Below are 19,281 nucleotides of genomic sequence, written 5' to 3'. Positions count from 1 at the left end.
AGCCCAGAGCCTGACGCGGGGCTCGAACTCACGGACCGCGAGATCGTGACCTGGCTGAAGTCGGACGCTTAACCGACTGCGCCACCCAGGCGCCCCCAACAGGCCTAGTTTTTATGCTTTGGGTAATTTGTATTGGCTGGCTTGGCCGATTGTGCTGCTGTAATCTACCATGAGAAGAGTACATCTCAGGAAGCCACTGCCCTATTAACCTGGGCTCCAGAACAAAAATATATGGAGACATAAGATATCAGACTAGAAGCCCGGAACCCAGTCTCTCCTGGCCCTGCCTGGCCTATATCAGTTGAACCACTGGCAGTATGCAAACTGGCATGAAAGAAAATTACAGTTATTATAAGCCCCTGAGATTTTGAGGTTAAAATATCTCTATCTCTATCTCTACCTCTATCTCTATCTCTATCTATCTCTATATATCTTTACTCTTCAACAAGTAAATTGTCAAATTTGCAGTCCAAAGCCCAGCTGTAGACTGACCCTATAGCTATATTACATGTCTCAGTACCATCTGACTTTCTATAGTTTCTATTTCTTAACTCAAAATTTGGGAGAATTTGATTGTAGGCCAAAAAATAAATTAGGTAGCAGTGAATTAGCTGTTAACTGAACTCATGGTACAATCTTGGATGCTCATTCTGGACTGTGACCAGAACAAGTTTTCTTAAAATTCTCATTAAAATGGATGTGAATGGAAGACAGAAGAAGGATTTTCTAATACAATGTTTAAAGTAATAATGCATATTTTCAGCTCTTGACATGTAGGTTGACATGACATTTGTCTAATAGTGCTTGTTTCAACCCACCCCAAATTCCACAGAAATGTATATCACAATACAGGGAAAAATAATAAACACAAAAAATTAGCTCTTATAGCCAACCTATGGTTAAACTTTAGGAGCTATTTCCACTAACATAAAACTAGTAGTTAAGTTGAATTATAAAGCAAGTTGAATTATAAATAGCAAGATGGTAGAAAAGGGAGCCCTACACCCTATTCTCCCATAGAAACACTAACTTAAAAACAATATATGACCTAAAAGTTTTACAAAAACTTGAGAAACCAGTTAGGAACTCTCAATACCCAGGCAAATGGAAAGCCAAGAACAACTGCATTGAAATGAGAAAGAAAACCATTCTATTTCAACCGCATCAGCCTCTCTTCCAAGCTGGTACAGTTTGTGTCAGGAAGAAAATGCCCTCCTTTATCCTGGTTTCATCCTTGGAAGAGAAGAAGAGTGAAACACATGTCCTAAGTTCTGGCTTTTTGGGAGGCAATCCAAGTGACTGGTTTCTGCCTTGCCTGACTCCTAGTGCTAATGGAACAGGCATACTGTGGATGCCTGGGAACTGAAGAGAACAAAAAAGAACTCAGCAGCTTTTGGCTGCATCAGAGAACCTATAATACAGCAGACAGAAACTGGCACAGCTCACACTGAGCAGGAGAAAATATCTGGCTCACAGCCTCTCACTTGAGAGACAAAGGAGAACAGTGGAACATGTGTCAAATGTTCCAGCTTTCTGGGGACCTCCCTAAGGCTTTTGCCTCACCTGACTTGGAGGGCTCATGGAACTGGCACACTTCATATTCCTGGGGTACACAGAAAGCAAAAGCGCTCAGTGGTTTACGGCAGCCAGAGAACCTGCAGTAACATAAAAAGACACCAGAGAGAGCAAGACTATAATGTTCTGGGGAAAAAAAAAAAAGAAAACCTATGTAATTGAGAAATTATTTACACAAGCTCAGGAAGACATATCTCCATAAAAGTTTTGAGAGATCCCTCGAACCTCCAGTCAGGCTGGTTTGTAAAGGTCTTAGCCTGTACAAGCCAGTCCATAAATTCTGGAAGAGATGGCTGTGTTTTTCAAACACATAAATCACAACAAAAAGTAACAAGGTATATGAAGAAAAGGAAAACATGGCCCAATCAAAGGAACAAAATAAATCTCCAGAAACTGATCCAAAAGAAATGGAGATCAATAAACTACTTGATAGATAATTCAAAATACTGTCTTTAAAAATCTTAATGTATTACAAAAGAACACAGGTAGAAAAATAAATTAAATCAGGAAAATAATACATGAAAAAAATGAAGATATCGACAAAGGTATTTTCAAAGTGATGAAAGTAAAATAAATGCCAATCAAGAACACTATATATGGAAAACTTTTCTTCAATAATGAAATAGTTTTCAAGATAAACAAAAGCTGACAGAGTTCATCACCATTAGGTCTGCCTTAAAAGAAATGCCAAAGAGAGTCCTTCAAATTGGAATAAAGGGACACTAAACAGCAATCTAAAGCATACAAAATATAAAGCTCTCTGGAAAAGGCAAATATATACACAAATATAGATTCTTGCAATATTGTAATGGTTGTAAGTAACTTTTAATTCACTCAGAAGTAAAAAGATAAAAACAAAAAATAATTATAATTGTGCAACTATGTTAATAAATACAAAATATTAAAAGTGTAATTTGTGACTTTGATAACATAAATTTAGGGAGATGTAAAGAGTACATTTTTTTGTATGCAATTGAAAGTAAATTGTTATCTGTTTAAAATATATTGTTATAACTCTAAGACGTTATGTAATCACCATGGTAACCACAAGAAAATACCTATAAAAGATGTACAAAATAAAATGAGAAATCCACTAAAACTTGTCACTACAAAAATTTAACAAAACACAAAGAAAAATACTAAAAGAAGAAGGGAGGGAAAAAATAAATATCGTATATACAGAAAACAATTAACAATGGCAATTGTAAAGTCCGTCCCTATCAGTAATTACTTTAAATATAAAAGATTAAACTCAGGGTGCCTGGGTGGCTCCAGTTGGTTAAGCATCTGACTTTGGCCTAGATCATGAACTCACCATTCATGAGTTCGAGCCCACCTTGGGCTCTGGGCTGACAGCTCAGAGCCTGGAGCAGGCTTCAGATTCTGTGTCTCCCTTTTTCTTTCTGCCCCTTCCCCCCCCCCCCCCAACGCTATTTCAATAAATTAATTAATTAATTAATTTAATTAAATTAAATTCAAAGATAAAACTCCACAACCAAAATCATAGAGTGGCTATATAGATTTTTAAAAGATAAGATCTAATTGTATGCTGTCAGTAAGAGATTGACTTTAAACATATGGACAAACAGGGGTGCCTGGGTGGCTTAGTCACTTAAGCATCCAACTTCAGCTCAGGTCTTGATCTCACAGCACATGAGTTGGAGCCCTGCATCAGGCTTTGTGCTGACAGCTCAGAGCCTGTAGCCTGCTTTGGATTCTGTGTCTCCTTCTTCCTCTGCCCCTCCCCCACTCATGCACCTATGCGCGCGTTCTATTTCTGTCTCAAAAATAAATAAACTTTAAAAAAATTTAAACATATAGACAAACTGGCTGAAAGTGAAAGGATGAGAAAGATGTTCCATGCAATGGTAACAAAAAGAGCAGGGATGACACTTAGATAAAATAGACTTTAAGTTAAAGTTAAAAGTTAAGTTAAAAACTGTCACTGGAGACAAAGAAGAAGATTATTTAATGCTAAAAAGGGCCAGTTCACCAGGAAGATATACAATTACAAATATATTTGCATCTAACATCACAGAAAATATTGACCAGAGAGAAATAAATAGCAACACAGTAATAAGAGACTTCACTTTCAAGATTTGATAGATCAACCAGACAAAAGACCAATAAGGAAACAAAGAATTTCATAACAATATGGACCAGTTAGAACTAACATACATACAAAACTCTCAATCCAGAAAAAAAAAAAAGCAAAACACATATTATTCTCAAGTACAAATGGAACATTGTCCAAAATTGATCATATTAGGCCAATAAAAAGTCTTAACATATTTAAGAAGATTGAGATCATAACAAGTATCTTTTCCCAACCACAATGGAATGAAACTAAAAATCAATAGCAAAAGGAAAACCAGAAAATTTACAAATATGTGGAAGTTAAACAATACATTCTTGAATAACCAGTGGGTCAAAGAAGAAATCACAAAGGAAATTTAAAAATATCTGTGACAAATGATACTGAAAACAACAAATCAAAACTCATATGAGAAGAAGCAAAAGCAGTACTAAGAGAGAAAAAACTGACTAAGCTAATTAAAAGAAATAGAGAGAAAATACTATATCTTAGCTCAGGCTGCTATACAGAAGCGTCACAGAGTGGCGCCTGGGTGGCTCAGTCAGTTAGGTGTCCAACTTTGGCTCAGGTCATGATCTCCCCATTAGTGAGTTTGGGCCCCATGTTGGGTTCTGTGGTGACAGCTCAGAGACTGGAACCTGCTTCAGATTCTGTATCTCCCTCTCTCTTTCTCTGCCCCTCCCCACTCACACTCTTTCTCTCTCTCTCAAAAATAAAAACATTGAAAAAAAAAGGAGTATCACAGAGAGGGTAATATAAACAATAAGCATTTATTTCTCACAGTTCTGGAGGTTGGGAAGTAAGATGAAAGTGGGGGCAGATCCAAGTATCTGATGAGAGTCCACTTCCTGGTTCTCAGATGGCTATTTTCTTGTTGTATCCTCACATAGTAGAAACTTAAGAAAGGAACAAAGCTTTCTCATGTCTGTTCTCTTAAGGGCACAACTCTCATTCATGAGGGATCCACCCTCATTACCTAATTATCTCTCAGAGGCCCCCATTGTTATCATCACATTGGGAGTTAGAATTTCAACATATGAATTTTAGAAGGACACAAATATTCAATTCATAAAAGACTGAAACAGCAAAAATCAGAAATGAAAGAAGGGATATTAAAACTAATGCCAGGGAAATATAAAGATAATAAGCTGCCATTATAAATAATTATATGCAAACAAATTGGATAACTTATAAGAAATTGATAAATTTCTAGAAACATATAACCTACCAAAACTAAATCATGAAGAAATAAAAAAATTTGAGCAGACCAGTAACTAGCAAGAAAATTGAATCAGTAGTCTAATATCTCCCAACAAAGAAAAGCTCAAGACCAGATGGTTTTACTGATAAATTTTACCAGATATTTAAAGAATAATTCTTAAATTCTTTCAAACAATTGATGAAAGAAAGATCATTTCCAAATCATTTTATAAAGCCAGCATTAACCTGGTACCAAAATCAAACAAAATACAAGAAAATAAAACTACATATTCATATTCCTTATGAATATTGATGAAAATGCCTAAATAAAATAGCAGGAAACCAAATTTAGCAACACATGAAAAGAACTCAACTTCATGAGGAAGTGGGCTTTATTCATGGAATACAAGGATGGTTCAGTATATGAAAACCAATCCATGTAATATACCACATTAATAGAATGAAAAATAAAACCCACAGTATTATCACAATTGATACAAATATTTTGTTGACAAAATTCAACACCTTTGAGAAAAAAAAAACATTAAAAAGACTAGGAATAGAAGGAAATTATTTTAACATAATAAAAGTCATGTATGAAAATCCCATATGCATACATATTCAGGAGAAAATACTGAAAGCTTTCCCTTTAGAATCAGGAAAAAAACCAAACATGCTCACTCTCCCCAATTCTGTTAATTAGAGTACTGAAAGTCCCAGCCAAACACTTGGGCAAGGAAAAGAAATAAAAGGCATCCACATTGGAAAGGAAGAAGTAAAATTATCTCTTCACAGATATGATCTTGTATGCAGAAAACCTTAAAGATTACACACACGAGCACACACACACACACACACACACACACACACACAAACACACACCCTGTTAGAACTAATAACCAAATTCAGCAAAGCTACAGGATAGAAAATCAAAGCACAAAAATCAATTGCATTTCTTTACACTAATAATGAAAACCAGAAAAGGAAATCAAGAAAACAATCCCATTTACAATAGCATCAACAAGAATAAAATACTTAGCAATAAATTTAATTAAGAAGGCAAAAGATATATGCCTGAAAACTACAAAGCATTCCTCAAAAAAAAACAAAACAAAACTAAAGAGAACACATATAGATGGAAAGACATCCAGTGTTCATGAATTTGAAGACTTAATATTTTTAAAATGTGCATAGTATCCAAAGCAATCTGTAGATTCAATGTGACTCTTATTAAGATGCCAATGATATTTCTTCTGTAGAAATGGAAAGAGTCATCCTACAATTCCTACAGAATTTCCAAGGACCCTGAATAAGTTAAAAAAAATCTTGAGAAAGAAAAAAAACTATTGGTGTCACATTTCATTATTTTAAAACATTTCACAAAGCTATATTAATCAAAATCTTATAGTACTGGTATAAAGAAAGACATATGGAACAAAGAAACAGAATACAGAGCCTAAAAATAAATCCTCATGCATATGGTCATGATCTTTGAAAAACATGCCAAAGCTACATAATGGAGACATGATAGTCTCTTCAACAAACATTGTACAGAAAATGATATCAACTGACAAAAGAAGTTAGACTCTTATCTAATGTCATATACAAAAGTTAACTCAAAATAAATTAAATTCTTCGATGTATAAAACTCAAGAAGAAAACATAAAACAATTGTATGACATGGGATTTGGCAAAAAATTTTTGGATATGACACCAAAATCACAGGTATAAAATAAAAAATAGACAAATGGGATTAAATCAAACCAAAAATCTGCATAGCAAAGATAAAAATCACCAGAGTGAAAAGATAACCTATAAAATAAGAAAAAAATATTTTCAAACCATGTATCTGAAAAGAAGTTAACATCCAGAATACATAAAAAATTCCTACAACTCAACAACAAAAAAATCAAATAGCCTGATTAACAAATGGTCAAAGTACTTGAATAGATATGTCTCCAAAGAAGCTAAACAGAGAGCTAACAAGCATATTAAAGATGCTCAACATACTAATCATTAGAGAAATGCAAATCAAAACCACAGTAAATTATCACCTCCGATGTATTAGGATGGCTGCTGTGAAAAACTAGTAAAATAATAAGTATTGGCAGGAATGTAAAATCATGCAGCCACTATGGAAAATAGTATGGAGATTTCTCAAAAAATAAGATTACCATATGATCCACCTCTGGGTATAATTATCCATCCCCACATCTGTGTATATATCCAAAAGAATTAAAAATAGGGTCTTAAAGAGAGGTATTTATACATCCATATTCATTGCAGCATTATGTATTGATCAACTGTTGAGTGGATAAATCAAATGTGGTGTAGACATACAACGGAACATTATCCAGCTTTACCTGGACATCCTGCTGTATAGTACAACAAGGATAAACCTTGAGGACACTATGCTAAGTGAAATAAACCTATCACAAAAAGACCAATATTGCATATTCCACTTATAAGAGTTGTCTAAATCAATCAAACTCTTAGAAACAGAAACATAATGGACATAGAGCTTCAATTTTTCAAGACGAAAAGTTCTAGAAATTTGTTGCATAGCAATGTGCATATAGTTAACACTGTTGTATACTTAAAAACTGCTAAGGTGATAAATGTTATGTTGTGGCTTTTTAAAATCATCATAATAATAAAAATAACTAAAGTAATAGTATATGCATCTTTTAAGATTTGAAACAAGGCAATTTATAGCTTAAAAGAAGACAAGAAGTCTGTGTCTCCCTCAGTACCCTGCATAGGCTCCCAATCTAACACACACACACTGTTTCCCAGTCCCACCCTTACATGTGGAAAAAGGGATCCCTGACCAAGGCCTACACTTTAGACAGCCTAGAATTGCACAAACACACCCATCCCCAAAACTTATCAAGGAACACGAGTGCTTTGTCACTCACATTCTGGCACTTAGCATAGACACAGAGTAATTCTGTAATTCTAAATGTTCTCTCACGACTAATCCTATTCACTCAACTGCAAGGGAAATTTTCTGCACATCTCTTGACCCCAAGTCCTTAAAGCCAAAAGTGACTTAATCTATATGTTAAGAAGGCTGGTGAGAGTACGCTTGCTGACTTTGGGAAAAAATCTTCATTGGGATAGACACAGAAAATGTGAGCAGCAGAACTTAGGTAAGGGGGAAGAATAATTTGTATATTCTTTCTCTAAGAATTCATTAGATTCTTGCATAAAAAGTTATAGTCTCCTGGTGGTTGGGTGGTCACTAGTGTTCTTTTTCTTGTTTTAATTTGGGTTCAATTTTAGGTTCTAAACTTGGTATGTGACTAGCAGCTATTGAACTTTGCAGTTGTTGTACTGGAGAATAAGGAACATTTTGCAATATTAATACAATTCCTAATATTCCTAAAAATTCACCTAGTTACTTCTTGTATGCATATGTCTGAAGCACAGTACGTACTCTTTTCAATTACAGCCAGGAAAATATTGAATGATAGAATTGTGAATAGTTTTACTCTTACAAAAATATTTTATGAAATCTAAGTAAATTTTAAAAATAAAAAGTTGTAGTTATATTTAAAGTTGATTAAATGTAGATATTTAGTCATTATGTTAAGTGTCTTGCCTACTAATTTTAATACATACTTATGAAGAGTTGAGTACTGTAACTTTTGAAAACATGAAAATAATTAGTATTTAATTTTATGTTAATTTACCAATTATTTAAAATATTTTCAAATTTTATGCATTTTGAATATAATTATAATTTATTTTTTAGACATGTAAGCACAAAGTTATGGTAGGCAAATAAATATATAAGGTGGTCATGACAATATAAATTTCCAATAAGATAAAATTCATGAGAAAATGGTTGAAATTGACTATTAGGAGCATTTTATATTGCTAAGATACTTTTTGCAGCAAATATATTGACTGTGGATCTTCAGGTACATAATAACATCATCTAAATGTACAAATTAAAAATTTAGAAAAATGGATAGAAGAAAAAAATGATAGAAGAGCTAACATTACAAGGGACATTACAAGGGATTTAAACACACCATATTGAGTCAAAAACAGATCAGGAAGGTAAGAAACAAATATATATATATGATTGCTTGAGTAATATTGTGAAGAAGACTAATTAAAGCCCATATTCAATATTTTTGCCTTTATTTTTTATTTTTAAATTTTTTTATTGTTTATTATTTTTGAGAGAGAAAGAGAGAGAGAGAGAGAGAGAGAGAGAGAGAGAGAGAGAGAGAGAGACTAAGAGCAACCAGAAGGAGCAGAGAGAGAGAGGGAGACACAGAATCGGAAGCAGGCTCCAGGCTCTGAGCTCTCAGGACAAAGTCCAACAGGGGTCAAACTCACAGACAGCGAGATCATGACCTGAGCTGTAGTCCACTGCCCAACCGACTGAGCCACCCAGGCACCCCTGTTTTCACTTTTATAAAGAGTATTCCCATGTTCTAGCACCTGCAAAGAAGAATACAAATCAACAAAGAACTCATCCACACAACCTTGAAATTGTTATTTTAGTATTAATTTAAACACAGTGCAGTGAACCTAGAAATCTTTTTAAAATTTTAACACATTAAAATCATCTATAAAATTCATTTATTAAAAATCTTTTTATGACCATACATCTGTTAACTTAGAATATCCAATATTATAGTTTCAAAATGTTTAGGTTGTCTACATACCAGCATCTGAAAGATTTGCAAATATGGCTACTTTTTCATATTATACATTAATGCATCCAACTAAAAAAGATACAAATATTAATAAGAACTGAAAATGCATTAAAATTTGATTTTCAGTACAGCAGACGGGTTTTTAGAGTGGAATGGGAGGTGATTTATCTTAAAGTAACAGCCAGAATTTAATAAAATATGAATCTTTATTGTCATTTACATTACTATTAAGAATACTATCATCATTTAATATTTAGCATTATTTTTGAAAGATCTAGTTCAAATACTAAGACAAATGAAAATTAAGTTAGAAGCTAAGATCATTGCTTTGATGAACAATCATGACTACTGGTTCATAAGATATTGGTTACGGAACCAAGACAGAGACTTGGGGATAAAAAGAAGTCCTGTGCTGCATTGATTGGGGGTAGAAAAATTTTTACCTATCTAATAGTTTTATTTTCCTTAAAAAACAAGATATCCCCAAACCGCCATTATTACTTAGACATAATTCTGAAAGTTCAGGCTGATATAATAATTTGTAAAACAAATACTGGGGGAAGATAATCACCGTTTCCAAAACAAACAAACAAACAAATATACATATTCAGAACACCAATGGAAATACAAATTTATTTTAAAAGTTAAACAAACAGCTGAATTGAAAAAAAAATACAAAATCAAAGCATTCTTTATACCAGCTACTAACATTTAATGAATAAAAAGAAAATATCCTTTTAAAGAAAAATAAATCAAAATAGTAAACAAAACATTAAAAGTAATCTTAATAAGAAATGATTGCGGGGCGCCTGGGTGGCTCAGTCGGTTAAGCGGCCGACTTCGGCTCAGGTCATGATCTCACGGTCTGTGAGTTCGAGCCCTGCGTCGGGCTCTGTGCTAACAGCTCAGAGCCTGGAACCTGTTTCAGATTCTGTGTCTCCCTCTCTCTGACCCTCCCGGTTCATGCTCTGTCTCTGTCTCAAAAATAAACGTTAAAAAAAAAAATTAAAAAAAAAAAGAAATGATTGCATCTAAATCTTTTAAATGATAAAAATTTTACTGTGTAACTAAAGTATATTTGAGTAAATGGAGATACATATATCTCTCTCTGTGGGAAACTTGAAAATGTAGCAGTCCTTATCTTCTCAAAGTACACCATAAATTTAACCAAAGTCTCAATCTAAATTTGTCTGTGTTTCTAAAGGTGATGTATAAATTCTTTTATTTTTTTTTTATTTTTTTAAATGTTTGTTTATTTTTGAGGGAGAGAGAGAGAGCGCGTGCGCGCGAGCGAGCATGAATGGAAGAGGGGCAGAGACAGAGAGGGAGACACAGAATCCGAAACAGGGCTGCAGGCTTTGAGCTGTCAGCACAAAGCCAGACACCGGGGCTTGACCTCAGGAATGGTGAGATCATGACCTGAGCCAAAGTCAGATGCTCAACCCAATGGGCGACTTCACCAGGCGCCCTGGTGAAGCATAAATTCTAAAACTTCTCAGGGATAAAAAATATCCTAGAATAGCAAACAATTTGTCTGAATAATTGGAATAGTAAGGTCAAATATCCTCTATCAAATTTAAATTATATTACAAAGTTAAAATAATAAGATTTGATACTGTTATCACAAAGACACATCATAACCTGATACAGAAGAAGTAGATAAAATAAATTATATCAAGGAAAGTGGCTATTTAGAAACATAAAATTAAAGTATCAATTTATCTCAATCATACAAATAAATTTCAAAATTCACATAAAAATTTAAAAATAGAGACAATGGGGCACCTGGGTAGTTCAGTTGGTTAAGTGTCTGATGTCAGCTCAGGTCATATCATACAGCTCATGAGTTTGAGCCCCACATCGGGATTTGTGCTGACAGCTCAGAACCTGGAGTCTGCTTCGGATTCTGTGCCTTCCCCTCTCTCTGCTCCTCCCCCACTGGTTGCTTGCTCTCTCTCTCTCTCAAAAATAAACATGTTTTTTTTTAAATAGAGATGATGATATTGGACTCTGGACTCTGGGTAGAAATTTTCAATGTGTTCTTAGTACTAACAAAGAGAAATTCCATCAGACTTGATTAATAATATTTAAAAGACTTGCTATTCAAGTGCCTAAAACATATTAAATATAAAAAGAGATTTGCAATAATTGGGAAAGAAAATACATTATATTTCTTGTTATATAAAAAATTTTACAGACAATTCAATAACAAAAAGATAAACAATCAATTTTTAAAAATGGACAGAGGAACTAACTCGATATTTTTCCAGAGAAAACCTACAGACAGTCACAGACACACGTAAAGATGCTCAACATCATTAATCATTGGGGCCATGCAAATCAAAGCCACAATGAGATATCATCTCACACCTTTTAGAATGGCCATTATCAAAAAGACAAGAAATAATAGGTGCTAGTGAGAATGCGGAGAAAGGAAACCCTTGTGCAATGTTGGTGGCAATGTAAATTGGTACAACCACTGTGGAAGACAGTATGGAGTTTCCTCAAAAATTTAAAAATGGAAATACCATATGACCCAGTAATTCTACTTCTGGATATTTAACCAAAAACAAAACAAAAACAAACAAACAAAAAAACAAAAAACACTGACTTGAGTGCTTGGGTGGTTCAGTCAGTTAAGCATCTGACTCTTGATTTCAGCTCAGGTCATGATATCATGGTCTGTGAGATCAAGCCCTGCATCAGGCTGTGCACTGACAGTACAAAGCCTGCTTGAGATTCTCTCTGTCTCTCTCTGTCTCTCTCCTCTCTCTCTCTCTCTCTGAGATTCAGCCATAAAAAAAAAAAAAGAATGAAATCCTGCCATTTGCAATCACATGGATGGACTTTGAGGGCATTATGCTAAGTGAAATAAGACAGCTAGAGAAAGACAAATACTCTCTGATCTCACTTATGTGGAATCTAAAACAAAAACAAAAACAAAACCCAGCTCATATATACAGAGAACAGATTAGTCTTTGCCAGAGGCAGGAGATGAGGGGAAGGTGAAATGGGAGTCAAAGGTACAAACTTCCATTTACAAAACAAATGGGTCATGGAATTGTAATGGTATGGTTACTTTAGCTAATATTATATTGCATATTCGCAAGTTGCTAAGAGAATAGATCTTAAAAGTTCTCATCACAAGAAAAGAAATTTTATATGTATATATGATGATGGATGTTAACTAGATATATTCATAATATATATAAATATCAAATCATTATGTTGTAGACCTGAAACAGAATGTTGTATGCCAGTTATATCTCAATAAAAAATTTTTTAATTCTTACAAATCATTATGAAAACAACTCTAAAAACAGTGGGATGACAAATCATTTACAAAAGAAACAAAAAAAGGACCAATGTACAATTGATTTTAAAGACACTTTCACCAATAATCAGGAATGAAAATTTAAAGAAACTAGATACCAATTTTTTCACTAAGGAAATTGTTTTCAAGAAGTCCGTTATCAATCTTGTCTGCCACACAATTTCTAAGAAGCAATATTTTGGAAATAACCTGATATCCAAAAGTTTGCAATTGTTTTACAAATCATGATGCATATAGATGGTGAGATATTATGCAATATTTAATGCTATGTTCAATAAGTGCTTCTGACAGTTCTGGAGTCTAAAGACTTCTGGAGAATTCTAAAATCCATGAGTCTGCAGGCTTGTGTTCCTTCATGAGGCTTCAGGGTGAATTTGTTTCCTTGCTTTTTAGACATTCTAAAGGAATCTGCATTCCTTATCTTCTGGTCTCTTTCTTGAATGATTCCAACCTCTGGCTTGCTTCTATTGTATCTCCTATTTCTTACTCTGACTCCCCTGCCTCCCTTTAATAAGGATCCTGTTAACTACATTGGACCCACCTGGATAATCCAGGATATTAGGGCATTGTCACAAGATCCTTAACTTAATCATATCTGCAATATTTCTTTTACCTTGTAAAGTAACATTCACAGGTTTGGGGGTGAAGACACGGACATCTTTGCAGGTCCATTATGCAACTTTCCATTATAAAACAAAGTATAAAAGATGACTGTGCTCCTATTCAAGTAGTGGAATTGTATTTGTGATACTCATCTATTTCCAAATATTTTTACAGTAAGAGTGTAAAACTCTTATAATCCACATTTTTCAATGTCAGCAGCTGGAGTCTTTTTTAAATTCTGACTTGCTTGTATTGCCTTAATACCAGTTGTAAAAAAGTTATTTTTTTCCATTTCATTACATAATACATCAAAAAGTCACTTTTCAGGGGCACCTGAATGGCTCAATTGGTTGAGATTCCAACTCTTGATTTTGTTTGGCTCAGGTCATGATCTCATGGTTCGTGAGTTCAAGCCCTGCATTGGGCTCTGTGCTACAGCGTGGAACCTGCTTGGATTCTCTGTCTCCCTCTTTCTCTGCCCCTCTTTGGATGTAACAGTTATAGTATGGCCTTACCCCCAAATTACCACTCTATATTATATGTATTATATTCTTGCTCTAAATGAATATCTTTAATGCTTGCATCAAAATTAAATACATATCTTCCTTTGGTTTACATAAAAAATTAAACAAATAAAAATACCTTTTCTATTCTTTTGCTATTTTTCACTCTTGAAATATTAACAGTTGTTCTGCATTGTTTCTTTTTTGTACATGCAAATGTATAGTGGCTTCTGGGAAATTTTAGATTCTATTAATCATTTTGCCATATTAGTTTAATACTACCACTAATTTCATACTTGGGATTGAGTAGTTTTTATCACTGATTAAAATACTGTGGTGTTTTTTTTTAACAAAAGTATAGATAAGCACAATAGATTAGTTATCTTAATAAACTTGGAAAATATTATTTTTTCTTTTAGTGATAGTTTTAAAATGACAGTCTTAAAATGATAACTCATTTTACTCCTTCTGTTTTGCAATATTCAGTTTGTCAGAGTTTATTTTTAATGTGAAGCCAACATAGCCAATACCCACTGTATTGCCAGCTGAATGTCACTCCTCAGAAACATATCAGTTATGATTGTTTTACTATACGATTTTATGCTAAAGTCATTAAAACTATTTTCCTCTGAGAGTAGCATTCAATAGCAATGTTAACAGTTCCAATTATTTACTAAAGAAAAAGATGAAAATCCAGTGATATTTTATAGCTGTAAATAATGTCTCAGAGCATCCGATCTGAATGTGCTAATATCAATTCTAATAATCTCTTTCCTGTTGGTGGAAGCAGTGGTGTGCCCTCTGCTCTCTGACTCTGGATATTTCTATTTCATTTGATAACAATGCTAAGCCAACCTGCTATGGGAGTTATGAATCTCTTGGGTGAAAATAATGGAAAAAGTAATGGCATTCATTTGGGTACTATCTTAATTATGCAACTCATGGAGACTGTCTCATTCACAGTTTAACCTTTTCTTTTACCAACTATTTTATCTTCATGTCGGCATTCTCTTCAGCCCTGTTTTTATTTAGCTCTCACTGAATATTTGAGAACAAAGTGATCAGAAAGTATGTGCTGATTTTCATTCTAATTCAAGTTAAGCTGGTTAAGTTACTTTCCATTCCTGTGTGGTTTGCTCTTGCTTTTAGAACATTTAATTGGTTCTCCTGAATAGTATTTATTATTTCTGTCTGGTAGCATGGGGCTTTGACACACAGAGGTGGTAGGACAACCCCAAGAGGTCAATTGAAAATAGTATTCCAATCAAATTCCATAACAAAGAATTGACCCCTGGATGCTTATGGTGAGGATTTTGAATTCCTTTCACCTTATTATTCCATTGAAAAGATATTTTATTCCATATGCACTATTTCAAAGCTATTGTTCTTTGTAATTTCCTATCCTTTACTATTATCCTTACTATACTATCCTGTACTACCTTTGATCTGAAAAAAAAAAGAAAAAAGTTGAGCTATAACAAACTTGTGACCCAAGTCACCAAGTTTGCTGATTAAATACCTCATTACTTTCATGTTACATGCCAAGTAAAATTTTTAGCCTGATTTAAAGTACTTAGGTTGAGTTGAAAATTATATGCATTTTCCATGAGGATTTATTATGTATGCTGATTTTCCCATACTGTATTTATCAAATTTTAATGAGATTATGGGAGTGGGTTCCCAAGATTTCAGACTGATATGTCACCACCTCCAGTCTCTTGACTGGTCTTTTTGTTATATCTTGTAGCTTTGACTACCCCTTCAGTCATGCATTCAAAGCCCTTAGAATTGCCTCTAACCCTGAACATAACATTCAATGAATTTCTAGACTATAATTTGATGTGGAAGACTTGCCAATACTCCATTACTATGAAATCCTGCATGCACCCTTTGATTTTTGCAAATCTCTTTGAGCCTTGAGAGTACATAGAGATCCATAACATTTTTGCAATTTACAAATATTCCCAAAGTCATAAATAAAATTTTTACAATGTAATCAAATTTAATTGCTTTGGATTCTGAATAACATTTCTACTTATAATTAAAATCAGCTTTCCAAGGGGGGGCCTGGGTGACTCAGTCAGTTAAGTGTCCAACTTAATTTCAGCTCAGGTAATGATCTCACAGTTCATGAGATGGAGCCCTATGTCTGCATCGTCAACGCAAAGCTTGCTTGAGACTCTCTGTCTCCCTCTCTCTGCCCTTCCCCTCCACCAAAATAAATAAATAAACATTTAAAAAAAATCAGCTTCCCAAATGCTATACGTTTTTCATTCAAAAAATAATCTGCTAAGTAATATAAGCAGTGGGATAAATCTATTCTCAATATTAAAATACTCCTGTCATAATTTAAAACTTTAAATTTTACAAATGTATTGATTATAGAATGTAACACAAATTGATTTACTTTTTAAATTTAAATTCAGTGATAAAGGATGATATACAAACATACATTACTCTTCATTTACTAGATATAAGCATAGAAATACAAACTTTTGTAAGCTGTTTGCTATGAAAAAGTTGTTTGCTTTTTTCACTCCACAGTAATTGCATCTAACCTTGTCTGAATACATGAATGAAGTCATGCATAGATTAAGTTATCAGGCAATTGTTTATTGATTCATAAAATATACAAATTCTAGGTTGTCTAATGTTTCAAGGTAAAAATTCATTATTTTGATGGATGCTTTTTCTCTTCATCAACACATGGATAACAACTTAGTAACCTTATTAGTCTGCTAATTGTATAAAAATTGCATTAAAGAGTTTTATGTAGAAAAACACCCTATCACTTCAAATATACAATTTCTATTTTATAAGGAAAATAATTTATCTTTGAAATTATGTTTAAAACCTTATTATTTCTCTCCTAGACTCTTTACCAAAAAGGAGATTTTTTTAAAGATTTAAATAACTGGACATGAGTTTTATTGTATATACATATATTAAAGAATAATCCACTAAAACTATGATTTATGAGAAAGTGTTTTCCTTCTAATAGAATAAGGTTTAAAACTTGAAAATATTTTGTATTATTACTTAGATTCAGTTTTTTATTTTAGTGTAGATGGGTTAAGCCAGTTCTGTAGCCAAGCAAGAAATATTTTTAATTTTTTTTAATGTTTATTTTTGAGAGAGAGACAAAGCATGAGCAGGGGAGGGGGAGGGAGAGAGGGAGACAGAGAATCTGAAGCAGGCTCCAGGCTCTGAGCTGTCAGCACAGAGCCCAACGCAGGGCTCAAACTCATGACCCAAAGTCGACTGCTTAACAGACTGAGCCACCCAGGCACCCCAAGCAAGGAACATTTTTAAATGGGAAATATTTAATATCTCAATGTGAGTCAGTTTACATAATTATCATTTACACTGTTAAATTATATTTACACTATTTCTAATTACTAGGTTTGTTACACCTGCATCTCCTTTTTAAAAGCTATATTTAAGGGCGCCTGGGTGGCTCAGTTGGTTGAGTGACAGACTTAATTTCAGCTCAGGTTGTGATCCCAGGGTCATGGGATCAAGCCCTGTGTAGAGCTCCATGCTGAGCGTGGAGCCTGCTTGATATTTTCTCTCTCTCCCTCTACCCCTCTTCCCCAGTTGCACTCACTCTCTTTCTAAAATAAAATTTAAAAAGAGCTGTATTTAATATTTAAAAATCTAATCTTTCAAAAATATGAAATTTGATTAAAATAATCATAACTATTGTCCTTACAAAGTCCAAATGCACAGGCTGAAGCGGAGACAGTATAATGCAAATAATCAAATACCATGACATGGTGAAGAGAGGAGACGGGTCATAGCATCAGAGCAGAGTTCTCACAGTAACGAACAGATACATATAAATAGGCAAATGAAGAGGCTCGAGGACATCCAAAACAGCACACTAGACCATGCACAAGTACAAAAGAAGAGTTAATGGTTAGGATAAAGTTTACTGTGTGATTCTTTTGGACTATGCTGAAAGTTCCAATTCCCAAATACTGATCATGAAGCAATACAGAGACATAGGCATTCAGTGGATCATTAAATCTCATTAATTATGAGTAAAGGCATATTCATTGAAGTCAAAAATATGCTGAAGATGGTAAATTTAGATACTATTAATAAAATGATCTTAAAGTCCTATGTAGTGGAATTAAGTAAAGAAATAGAACCAATGAGAGTATAAAAGAAAGTAATTTTCAATTTTGCAAATATTAATCCATGAAAAATTATAAAGGGAAAATAACTGCATTTGTTTTAATGACAACAACAACAAAAAAATAAAACACATAGGAATAAATTGAAGACATATGTAGGAATTAAATGAAGAAAACGTTTAAACCCCACTTAAGAACATTATAGACTTGGATAAGTGAAAAGATGTATATTTTTCTTATATAGAAAAAGCCAATTACTATAAAGATGGTGAATCTCCTCCAGTTCATGTGATTTTTAATGGAAAAATAAAAGGTTTGAGAGAAAATTGACAAATTTTATTCTAAGTATTCTAAATACAGAAAATTATGCAAGTGTGAAGTTCTGAAAATAGAGTACTGATGATTCCCAATGCCACCTATAAAATGCACTGTAAAGCTTAAATAATTGGTTCTGCATGCATTTTGTCAGATCACCAGAACAGACTTCATTTAATAATGAATGTGATATTCAGAATCTATGATGTAAAAGTTTCATTCAATAATAACATTACTGAGATAATTAGCTAGCTATATGAAAAAATATAGATAAATATGTATATCTATCTCATTATTTGTGACAGCTAAATAAGTCTAAATGAATTTAACATTTTTGGAAACTATAAAAATGGTGAGTTAGATATTTAAAAGAGTAATATTAGAGTGGGAAAACTTTGTTAAAGGACTACAAAAGCCATTATGGAAAGGTTGATAAAGTTTATCGTATAACTCTTTAAAACTTATTAATAAAAATTTTAAAAGGTCTAATACAAGCAACAAATGGGAAATGCTTTACATATAATTTTCAAAAGGTTAATTTTGTAATAAAGAACTTTGACAGAAAGACCAACAATTTCATGAAAGAGCAGGGGAAAGTATAAATGAATCATAAGTAGAGAAAAAAATTCTCAAATTGCTTACACTTAACGGGGTACAAATTGAAATAAAAGTTCAAATTTAAATAAGGTATATTATATGTAAGTGTTTAATTTTAAAATTCCACAAGACTTGAGTATACAAAAGTTTAATCTATCTTTAATTCTCCACTGAATCTAACCTAGTCTTGAACCATTAAAAAAAATAAAGATTCTTGACACACCTGGGTGGCTCAGTCAGTTAA

The sequence above is a fragment of the Panthera pardus genome, unplaced genomic scaffold, assembly GCF_024362965.1.
Source record: "Panthera pardus isolate Hobbes unplaced genomic scaffold, ASM2436296v1 HiC_scaffold_8, whole genome shotgun sequence".
Classification (NCBI taxonomy): domain Eukaryota; kingdom Metazoa; phylum Chordata; class Mammalia; order Carnivora; family Felidae; genus Panthera; species Panthera pardus.
The sequence above is the reverse complement of the archived record's forward strand: the minus strand, read 5'-3'. Positions refer to the sequence as shown.